This window comes from Balaenoptera acutorostrata, chromosome 6, assembly GCF_949987535.1.
Source record: "Balaenoptera acutorostrata chromosome 6, mBalAcu1.1, whole genome shotgun sequence".
Taxonomy (NCBI): Eukaryota; Metazoa; Chordata; class Mammalia; order Artiodactyla; family Balaenopteridae; genus Balaenoptera; species Balaenoptera acutorostrata.
The window spans coordinates 11994094-12006667 of NC_080069.1; positions in this window are offsets into that span (position 1 = coordinate 11994094).

Consider the following 12574-nt stretch of genomic DNA (forward strand, 5'->3'; position numbering starts at 1 on the left):
GAGAGACTTTTGATTGTAGCTCATCCAGTCACCAAGAGAGAGAACTTCAAGTTCATAGTCCCAGAGCTGAAAACCAACGTCTCATATATGCTTCCAGGCAGAAAACATTAAGAACGCCTTACCCCGACAAGCAGAAAATATCAATGGATTCAGAGAGGGTTTAAATATAGTGCCTAACCTTATAAAGAAAAGATTGGAGATATTTGGACCATATCTCCAAAGCTTTTAAATCAACATTATGGGAAGCAACTCCCACAAATCTTGCCAAAGACAGATATATGGGTTGGCATTTTGACATACAGGGGCATTTGAGAATGCACAAATGTCTAAAGGTTCCCAGATTATTAATTACTTTTTTAGTTAGAGTGAGTTATTATACTTATTTAAATAGAGAAATGAAGACAACTGCAGAGGAAATAAATAGTAAAGAACCACTCCCTCCTTCCATGTACGTCCCACCTTCACCACCACCATAGCCAGCATGAACGGGGATAGCTGGCATTATCATGAATCCAGCACTGGGAAGTCTATTTACAGGCAAGATCTCATTTCATATTATAGAAAAACCTACAATGGAGATGCTGTTATCACTTCCATTTTACAGATGAAAAAAATTTAAGATTTCGAAGGTTAAATAACTGACCCAAGATCACACAGCTAGTAAATCATAGAGGCAGTCCTAACAGCCTTTGTGATTTCAAAGACCTTGCTTCATGACACTGTACTGCCTCTCCTTAATGAAAAGTAGCTCTAAAAAGTGGGGCCTTCCACTTTCCCTCCAACTGGTGTTTCCCAGGCTGAGTTTGACCTCTGGCTAGGCTAGTGTATTTCCAGCTTTCTCCATTCCACTAATGGACTCATATGGATTGTATGGTCTCATATGGATTTCATGTGCATTGCATAAACCATGCACAAAACAAATGCCACTAAAGAAGTACCAGACCAAGAGAGAATCTTTAATTTTGCCCTTAAAAAATTTCTCTAGAAGAATGATAAATTACACTACTTAGTGTAATGCTAAATTTTCTCCGCTTTACTTATTTGCTTATGTGATCCATTCTTCTCTATTCTGGTCCCCTCTGTAAAGCCTAATGAATTTACTTGAAACCTAGCAGTTTCATGGCCTTCATTTTATTTATTCCTTAGGAACATCTGGCAGCTATTCATTCCCTACCTGTGAGCTGCTTTTAGACCACACTTTTCTGTGACAGCCTCAGGAGTCAGGAGTCAGTCTTGACTTAGGCTCAGACATATCTTTTTCTAATTTGTTCGTGAGCTCAGTTAGTTTCCTGCTGGCCTCTTACTTTTTCCTGCCAGCATTATCTGCATTGAGGTTTACCAGATGCTTCTATTTAGTCTTTTTTGATTTAGGTTAAATTGTTAATGCTGTTGGACCCTCTGCTCTTCCCACTACACTGTGATTCTGTGGAGGGTCCTGGTTTTTAGTCAGCTTTGTGGTTCTGGTATGGGCCTGACATGGTGTGAGTGGTTACTACATAAAACTTGGAAGGAAGGAAGGAAGGAAGGAAGGAAGAAAAGAGGGAAGATAGGGAGTCCTTCCCCCTCCTCTCCTTCTTCCCCTTCTCCTCCTCCTCCTCCTCCTCCTCCTTATTCTTGTTATTATTATTATTTGGGTTTGTTTTCATACGGTATGGTTTCTGGTGAAGGTACTTGAAGCAGAGAGAGGATAGAGAAGAGGGGGTTGGACTCCTCCACCTGACCTCTTGGACTTTTTTGAAAGAAGTAATTCAACGGGAAGTTAATAACTCTGACTCTGAAAGCAGACTGTTGATGTCCAGAATCCCAGTTCTGCTGTCCCAGGCTCAGAGCCAAAGTTGTTTGATGTTCATGCTGCCATGTCCTCACTTGTACTCAAAGACTGGTGATGTCCAGGGCATTTGGGTCACACACCAAAAATGAGTTCTGCAATTTTTTCTATTGACTGTGGCCATTTTTAGAAGAATTGCAATTCCTTCCCTATAGGTCTAAGAACTACAGAGAATTAAGCTATAAACTGGTCTCCTGGACTCTTCACGTTTTTTTATTTGGAGTGTGTAATATCTGATAATTATTTTTTTCCTCTTAGGATATTATTAAAAATTGATTTGTGTATATATGTGTATAAATAAATATATATATATATACACACACACACATAGATGGCCTTGTGCAATTGGTTTGTGTATATATGTGTATAAATAAATATATATATATATACACACACACACATAGATGGCCTTGTGCAATTGGTTTGTGTATATATGTGCATATATATATATACATATATACATATATATGTATATATATATATGTATATATATATACTTAGATGGCTTTGAGCAAGTTTCTTAACCTCTCTGTTCCACAGATGTAAAGTGGAGAAAATGAAAGTACCTTTTCCTTAAGGGTTTGATGGGAAGTAAATGGGGTTAATCAATGTAAAGCACCAGTAGAAGTGCCAGCACATAGAAATAACAACTATACTATTGCTGTAATGGGAGAGGGTTTAGCACCCAAAACTTAGGGACAAGTTTCTAGGAAAAGCATTCAATCATTCATAATATTTATTGGATACTTAATGTGTGCCAAGCATTGCTAGGTGTTAGAGAAGCTTAGTCAAGATAGGAATGACACAAAGTCTATACCATTAATTAGACATCAGATCATTAGAGGTGCAAATGAAAGAACAAAGTGCTTTGATAGTGAATAAGGTGGAGGTGGGGCAGGGGAGGTGATTCCCTTGGGTGTCCTTATCAGACTTTCTCAAATGGGTGCTCCAAACAGTACAGCACAGAGGTTCTCAATGACATCTCTGTTGGTAGAAGATCTGAGTTACAGCAGGTGCAGAATAGGGCGAAGGTTGGGCATAGCGTGAAGCTCATGGAATAACCTGTGAGCGCTAGTGAGGCAACCCCTGGGAGATGTCAGGGGAGGAGGTCCTGCCTTTCTGAGTGAAGTCTCAGAGCCAGTGTCGTTTGATGTTCATGCTACTGTGTCCTCACTTGTACTCAAAGACTGGTGATGTCCAGGGCATTTGGGTCACTCGCCAAAAATGAGAGTTCTGCAATTTTTTCTATTGACTGTGGCTGTTTTTAGAAGAACTGCAATTCCTTCCCTATAGGTCTAAGAACTACAGAGAATTAAGCTATAAACTGGTCTCCTGGAATCTTCATTTTTTTTAAATTTGGAGTGTGTAATATCTGATAATTATTTTTTTCCTCTTAGGATATTATTAAAAATTGATTTGTGTGTTCCTTCCTTTTTAGCACGTGTTTTCTGTTTCTGACCTAAAATTGCTATGTTATTGTATATTTCTTGAGTAGGATTCATTTTTTTATCTTTTTAACTTCTGGCAATATCAAGACTCCGTTGGTATTTCTGGATCTTTACAAGAACAAGATGTCAAATTCCTGATTCCATTAAATCATTTAAGGACTGGGAATGACTGCCTTTGTGAGTAATAATAAAGATCTGGTTTTCTTTAAAAAATAAAATAAAAAGAGCAAAAAGAAACAGAAGTTATTCATATACACTTTTACATGAGACTTCTGTTTTATTCTATATTTGAAATTTATCAGATACAGTATTCTTGTAAAGAACAAGCTCTATTTAAGACAACTGGGGGGAATTCCCTGGTGGTGCAGTGGTTAGGACTCGGCACTTTCCCTGACGTGGCCCCAGGTTCAATCCCTGGTGGGGGAACTAAGATCACGCAAGCCCCGAGGCATGGCCAAAAAGAAACAAAACTGGGCTGATGAACTTGGAAAATAATGCTACATTACTTATAGAAGTTAGCACTGTTTGCACCAGTTTTACTGACAAGTATATATATATATGTATATATATATATACACATATATACACTTATATAATATATAATATGTGTGTATTATATATTATTTCAGGAAGGAAACCCTCCATTTCATTCAATCTACATATTATATTATGATATATGAAATATAATTTATTATGTTATTTTTATAATATTTTATAATATTATTTACTATTTATAGAATAAATGCAAGTTATGTACTATATATAATATATATAATATTATATATATATATATATATATATATATATATGAGGTTTCCTTCCCAAAAACCACTAGGTGGATACTCTGAATTAGTGATTTCCCATTTGCTTTTCAATTCCTAGACAGTTGATATGAGTACCCACGTGAAAGTGACTGAGTGATGGACTAAATCTAAGCAAACGATATGATTTGCGGAAGAGATGCATTGTAGAAATAGTGTTTCCAGAGCCGAACAAATGGATACAAGCCAACGTTCAGCATCCTCCCCAAATACCCCTTTATCGCCAACTGACCTCTCTCTCTCTCTCCTCTTCTTCCCCCCACCTGCCACCATCTTATAACTTGCTCTCCTGGTAACTGCTTCTGCCTCTGGAAAGGTACTCCTACCCTTTGTCACCTGCTGGTGATGGCATGAACCCTGCTCCAAAGCAGACCCTCTATGAAGCCAACTTTTAAGAACAATCAGAAATGACCTTGCAGGACAATGGCTCAGACGCAGATCATTCTTTCAAGGTAGATTTCAAGTGTGTCCTCTTCTGTGTAAACATTCCTCTTCGCCGCAGCTAGAAATGAGAGACTTCTCTTCCACAGCCCTGTAGCAAGTCGCTTTTATTTTTCTTATGGTATTTAGGATTGGTGAGGTCTTGAAGACCAGAGAGTAATCATCTCTGACTACCACTTCCTGTGCCTCCCTCCCCCCGCCCACCCGCCATCCCAGCAAATAAAAAATTGGTTTTGAATGAATTAATGAATCAGAATGAAACAAAGCATCAAGTATGATCAGTTTTATTTATCATGGGCTACCTGAGTACCACTTTGGTAAAAAAAAAATTTCTCTTCTGGGTCTCCTTGTCAATGGACAAGTCACAGTGCAAGGAAATGGCCTTGCAATCCGATACTGTTTTTTTCTCTCCAGAGAATACATTACAATCATTGAACTTTGCTCTCCCTCCTCCTCCTCCTCCTCCTCCTCCTCCTCCTCGCCTCCCCCTTTCCCCTTCTCCATAGGAATGCCAGAAAAAACACAGGGCAGTCAATTACATTTTAATGTCAGACGACAAATAAATTTTCGGTATAAGCCAAATATTGCATGAGATATACTAAAAATTATTTATCGTTTATCTGAAATTCAATTTAACTAGGCATCCTTTGTTTTTATTTGCTAAATCTGGCAAATCTACCTCTTTTGATTTTTCTCAGTATCCTTAAGAATAGGAAAAAGTGAAATTCTATGGAAACCCTCCAGCCTTTGGCCCTATTATCAAAGTTCCAAACCTACCATATTCTAAAAGTTTCTGAAAAAAGAAAGCACATTTTAAATAAAATTGGGCAATACAAACAGAGGTCATCTTTTCCTAATATTGGGACCATAGCGCATTTGCTGATCCCACGTCCGTAGTTTAAAAGGAGGAAATGTGGTACAGGTGGAGGAGAAGTGAGAGCACATTATCCATTCTAAGGAGAGCTATGTATCACTCCATTTAGAGAAATGGTCAGTAAAAGAAATTCAATAGGGGCAATTTGCCTCACAGTTTTTTCCCAGGCTCACTGTGAGTCAGTATCCTTGACAATTAGGAAGATTAAGAGTTACGGTACGAGGGCCACCTTGAGGACGGTATTGAATTTTTTCTTTTTTCTTTCCCCTTGCAATAACAGCCTCATTTTTTTTTTTAACTTTTTATTTTGTATTGGAACAAAGTTGATTAACAATGTTGTGTTATTTTCAGGCGTACAACAAAGTAATTCAGTTACACATATACATGTATCTATTCTTTTTCAAATTCCTTTCCCAATGAACTTGTTATAAAATATTGAGCAGAGTTCCCTGTGCTATACAGTAGGTCCTTGTCGGTTATCCATTTTAAATATAGCAGTGGGTACATGTCAATCCCAAACTCCGTAACTATCCCACGTCCCCATCCTTCCCTCCTGGTCACCATAAGTTCGTTCTCTAAATCTGTGAGTCCGTCTCAATAGCAGCCTCGTCTTAACAGGAGGAATAGTGAAACTATCAACAGCACCAGGTTTTCATATTTGTCATGTAGATTTTAAAAAGATGTGCATTTCTAGAATGCTGTCTAACTTTGATCAGATGGAGAGCTGCATTTTAGCTATCTGTGGAGCAGAGAGAGCAAAAAGGAGCCAGGAGTCCAAAACCCCCCGCTCGCCGCTGCTGCTACCTGGCTGTGTGATCCAGAACAGGCCAGTCAGAATCTCTGATCCCTAAAATCTAGCGGGCATGAAATCGCTAAGGTCCTTTCCTGTGCAGTCCTATGAATCCATAATGATCCAAAAACATTAGCAGTAGGTCTCTGTGAAATTCTCCCTTCCAAAATGCTAGACTTACGGTTTGTCCTATCTCATTCTGCGTCTCTCCCCTTTGGTCTGTTTAGTCAACAGTAGGGCAAAGGTCTGTGCAAAGCCCTAAAATAGCAACAGCCAAAAAGCCGACACGGAGTCCGCTTGTCTCCACTGTGCCCAGATCCTGCCAAATACTTGTCATCAAGTCAACAACAGGACATGGGAAGGAACCAATGCTCGGGCGGCAGTGGCTCAGATTTGTGACTTGTGCTATTAACCTCCCCAGAGAACCTGAGCCAATGAGGAAGTTGCTCAAAGAGCCCCTAGAAAGCCAAAATCCCCGTTAGGCAAAAATGCCCACAGGGACAGCAGCCAATTAACTGCCTGGGTCCTGGCTGGGCTGAGAGCTGAATCAGTGCCTGGCCATGGACTCTCCAACCTGCCCCCAGAAACCCTTAGTTCCTATGGTAACCCGGAGGGGTCTTTGAAAGAACTCTGAGACTGGGCAGTTTTATCAGTTGTGTGCTGGGGACTCAGTCCTGGGCGCCACCCGAAATCTACAGGGAAGAGGGCTTCTGGTGCCCACAGGCTCCAAACTTTCGAAAACCACTGTAATATGTTCCACATTTTGGCCCTTGACATCATTTACTAAACATGGAATGAACTGAATGCTTACTAGAGAACTAGCTCAAGATGAAAGTGGTTTCTGGTTATTGGTACCTAGCAAATGGATTTCTATAGTAATCATTCCCAGCTTTATCAATAGTTAGACTTAACCCCCTGGAAATAAAGGTGGCTTTAGCACTACATGATGGCGGTTTGTACCTTCTTCTGAATTCAGTTTGATCAAAGTTCTCTTGGAATATTTATCCTTTGAAATGCTGATTTATATATTCTCCTAAATTCATTTTATTGTATATCGTTAAACTGATCTTACACATACAGATCTCTCCCAGGACTGAAAAGCAGAATGTGAAATGCTCTGAAATGTGGGTTGTAATTTCCATTAAGAGATTAAAAAAAATTCATGTCCTGGAAGATAAGTCACCTGCAATGTAAATCGCAAGGTTGCTACATTTGGAATGCAACGCTGTGTAATTTCAGGGAAAGGAGGAAAATAATGCAGTTCTTTTTCTCATGAAGCTTGCAGTTAACAGTGGATTTTCACTTATCAGTTCAAGTCTCCTAACATATGCTAAGTACCTATGATCTGCTGGACTTCACACCAGGCGTTGGAGGTATACACATAAACAGATCATTAAAATGCAGTGCTGGGCGGGTGGTGGTGGTGGGATGAACTGGGAGATTGAGATTGACATATATACACTAATATGTATAAAATAACTAATAAGAACCAGCTGTATAAATAAATAAATAAACTAAAATAAAATGCAGTGCATTAAATGAAAGAAATCCATGCTGTACTGTAAGAACAGTAGCAGTACTTAATCCAGGATGTGATTCTATTGAGAACTTAATCCTTTGAAGGAATGTTAAAAGCTCTGTTTAAAAGAGAAGACTGAAGCTGTGAAGTTCGTGTGAATACTCCTTACAAAGAGTAGAGCTTACACTGGAATACACATGGAGGCCAAGGCCATGCTCTTGGCAATGTCTCCATACCAGATCTTTTTCACTTTCCCTTTTCACCAAAAAAATGCTAATGCAATCGATTCAATCATTTTTGAACAGTGAAGATAAATTTCTTTTCTCCTAAGCTTCTCTTCCATAAGCTTTCTCATCTTGACAGTATACTCCAGAATGAAAAACCTCACTCATCAAGAAAATATGGTCTGAATATCTAACAATGTTAGTTTTCTCTATAGTCCATCAGCATATGAAATCCTCTAATATTTTTTCCCCTTTGGAAATAGCAGGCTTGGATCTGAACACAAGAAGGGACTTAATGTTAAATTCTGATCTGCGAGAAAGCAGACCATTGATGCAATGTAAAAAGCAAGGTGTCACATTGAAGTCATACATTGTGTCAGAGATTAGACTCTTGGAAAAAGATCCTTCACAGTGGAAAACAGGCTGAATAAGAAGATTTTAGTGAGTTGGCATAATCTAAATTTTTGTGGCCAAGAATATGCGTGTGATAGGTGGGGGAAAAGTGGGGAAGTTCCTCTTGTATATTGGTGAACTGCGAGATGAATGAGAAGCATCGCAAACAAAAGCCCAGAAAGGGATGAGTGCCTTGGAGCAACAATGTATCTTGGTCTATAGTACTGAGCAAAGAATAAGGCTTGTAAGGATCAGAAACCTGTGCTACATGCAGGCTAGTGGTTTATACACATGGCTGCTCTGAGCTTCACAACGGAAATAGCACATAAATTACAAACAGTAGGCTGAATTTATGTGTGAATGGTGATTTAAGTACTAGTGTTGGAAACACACCACATTTTGGGGGGTGGATTTCTAATTGGATGTAGAACAACTGTGTCTAAACTAAGAAAAATACTCTCAGTAACTCTGCGAGCTATCAAATGTTTCAAATTTTGCTAGTGTTGAAGGGAGACTTGGTGTCTAGTAGTTTTAACTGGCAAACCCTTGGATTACAAAGGAGGTTATTAACTTCTGGCAATCACTGATCTTTTTACTATAGTTTTGGTTTTCTAGAATTTCATATAGTTGGAATCATACAGTATGTAGCCCTTTCACACTGGCTTCTTTCACTAAGAAATATACATTTGAGGGTCCTCCACGTCTTCTCCTGGCTTTATAGCTTATTTCTTTCCTAGCACTGAATAACATTCCATTACCTGGATGTACCACAGTTTGTTTATCCATTCACCTATTGAAGGACATCTTGGTTGCCTCCAAGTTTTGGCAATTATGAATAAAGCTGCTCTAAACGTTCGTGTGCAGGTTTTTGTGTGGACATAAGTTTTCAACTCATTTGAGTACATACGAAGGAGTGCAATTGCTGGATTGTGTGGTAAGAGTATGTTTAGTTTTGTAAGAAACTGTCAAGCTGTCTTCCCAAGGGACTGTACCATTTTTCATCCCTACCACCAACAAATGAGAGCTCCTGCATTTTCATATTCACTGCAGCATTTAGTGTTGTCAATGTTTTGGATCTCAGCCATTCTAATATGTGTGCAGCGGTATCTTATCAGTGTTTGAATTTGCAATTCCCTAATGACATATGACATTGAGCATCTTTTCAAATGCTTATTTGCCATCTATATATATTCTTTGGTGATGTGTCTCTTCAGATTTTTTGGGCATTTTTAACTGGTTGTTTGTTTTCTTATTTTGAGTTTTAAGAGTTTTTAATATATTTTGGATACAAACCATTTATCAGATAAATGTTTTGCAAATATTTTCTCCAGTCTGTGGCTTGTCTTTTCATTCTCTTAAACATGTCCACTGCAGAGCAGGAGTTTTTAATTTTAATGCAGTTCATATTAATCAATTTTTTCTTTCCTAGATTGTCCTGATGGTGTTATATAAGAGGGTCAAAGATAGCTCTTGCTTTTGGTATAAAATAGCCCATGTTGTTACTTTTTCACATCAGGTTAGGACCGTTAGCCCAAAGCCCACTGGTACCAAACTCAGATCCTTGCAAGTCCAATTGCTTTACCTATGATCCAAATAAACATTCTTAGCCATTTAGAGCTTACTCACTTTGCATACCCTGTGAAACTGCATTTAACATCTGCTAACCATAAATAAGACAAACCCTGTAGCCATAAAAGACCAGACACTGCTGCTGCCCTTCAGAGCTCTCTGACTCAAAGACTCTTTACCTTGCTGCTGACCAACATCACCCAGACTCGTAGCCCCCCCTTCTCGGATATCCCCCTCTTCCCCAGGAGATCCCCTGCCCTACTACCCTTCTGGGTGATGGGCTTGTTCCACTGTTTCTGGAAGGTCCCTTCTTGGGAAAGACTTCCCCTTTCCTGCAACCCTGTTCAGTAAATTTGTTGTGTGTTACTGCTTCTCATGTCCGTGTCTCTTCCTTGCTCAACCCCAAATCTTGAAATTTACCACAGTGTTTATGCCAAAACTCATTGCCAAAGCCAGAGTCACCTAGATTGTCTGCTACATTATCTTCTAGAAGTTTGTAAGTTTGCATTGTACATTTAGGTGCATGATCTATTTTGAGTTAACTTTTGTAAAAGTTGTAAGTAGGCTCTGTGTGTAGACTAATTTTTTTGTACGTAGATGTCCAGTTGTTCCAGCACTATTTGTTGAAAAGACTACCCTTTCTCCATTGAATTCTGTTCACGTCTTTGTCAAAGATCAGTTGACTATGAGTGTGTGGGGTTTTTTTCTGGGCTCTCTCTTCTGTTCCATTGATCCATTTGTCTGTTCTTTCACTAATACCACACTGCCTTGGTTATTATAGCTTTATAGTGAGTCTTGAAGTCCAGTAGTGTCAGTGCTGTGACTTTGTTCTTTAGTATTTTGTTGGTTCTTCTGGGTCTCTTGTCTCTCCATATAAACTTCACAATCAGTTTGTCAACATCCACAAAATAACTTGTTGGGATTGAAGTACACTTTTATCAACACATCTCTCATTACATTCTTAACCAACCAATCTAGTTAGATCTAATAGTTTTCCAGTTAATTCTCTTAGGTTTTCCTTTTTCCTTTCTACAGCTCTTTTTTTTTTTTCAGTTTCTTTGTATTGGCTAGTTCTCCCAAAACAATATTAAATACCAATTGCATTTGTAGGTATCTTTACCTTGTTTCTCTATTTGATAATAATGTATTTATTATTTTACCTGTGAGTTTGACATTGCTTTTAGTTTTAGACAGACTTTTATCCTATTTTGTCAGTACGACTTTGCTTGCTTTTTCTTTATCTCATCTAATTGATGTTTCCTTTTATGGAGTGTTTTTGTATCCTTCGAAATGACTGATTTATTTATGTTGTCATGTTAATATAATCATATATATCAACTTATTTCTCAATCTTAAATTCCCCTTGAATTTCTAGTTTAAGCCTTTCTTGAATTTATCTGGGGAATTCTTTATTTTATTATACCCAGATTTAACTTGTTAATGTTTTATTTAATATTTTTGCACTTATATTCATAAGTGAAATTGATATAATTTTATTTTTTTTAATAATCTTTGCTCTTCTCTATACTCTCCAGCAGTTTAAATAGCATATGAATTATCTGTTTTTTGACGGTTTGAAAAACGTTGTCTATAAAACTGTCTGGGCTTGATGCTTTTGTAGGGAGTCATTCTTTGATAAAACTCTTCCAATTTATTCTCTGATGAATGTCCATTCAGGATTTTAAAACATGGGTTGGTATTCAACTTTGGGCATTTGTATTTTCTGAGACGATTACCCATTTCAATGTTATTTTCAAATATTTGAATACAGAGGTGTATATAGATTATGTCACAGCTTAGAAAATCTCCTATGATCTGTTTTTATATATCTTTACTCTTTCTATATGTTATCGTTCTCTCTTCTTGATTAGATTTCTCAAGAACCAGGTTTTGAACTTGTTTTATTTGAAATCAATTTTATCTTTTCCTTTTCTATTCATTTTCATGAGTCTTTCTTCCTGCTTAACTAGGTCCTTGTTTCATTTATTTTTATATCTTAAGTTAAATGCCTAGTTTACTGACATTCATTAATGTTCAATAAGAAAAGTACCAAAAGCTATTAAGTTTCTTCTAATACAACTCATCCCTTGCACTTAATTTTTCATATATAGTATTCTCATTGGTATCAATTTCTTTTTCAAAGCACACGAAGGAAGTGTATTCTTTGCAGAAAAATGAGAAAAGTAAAAAACAAATCACTCGTAGTTTCACCCGATATAACATCTGTTATTTAGTTTTGACAACAAAATTTGTTTAAATGCCTAAATGTCAAAACCCATAATGAACAAGGTTAAGAGGGCGAACTGGGAGAAAACGTCTGCAAGGAAGTTTAATATTCTTAGTATAAAATCAGCTTCTGTAAAGTTTTACGAAAACACGGAAGGATAGGCAGAGTGTCCGATCAGGCACCTCAAAAAGGAAAAGGTGTGTTGGCCTAAAACACATTTTAAAAAATCAATTTCATCTAGTAAACAAAGAAGTGCAAATTAAAGCCACAGTAAAAAACCTTTTCTGCTTATAAATTAGCAATATTTTTCCTTTAGTTATAATCTTCAAATTTGACAGAGTGGTGGGGAAGTTGGCTCTCTCATCATCTTTTGGCAAAAACTGAAATAAGTGTAAAAAGCCTTAAAAATGGATATATCCTAAAAAAAATAACTACCAGTG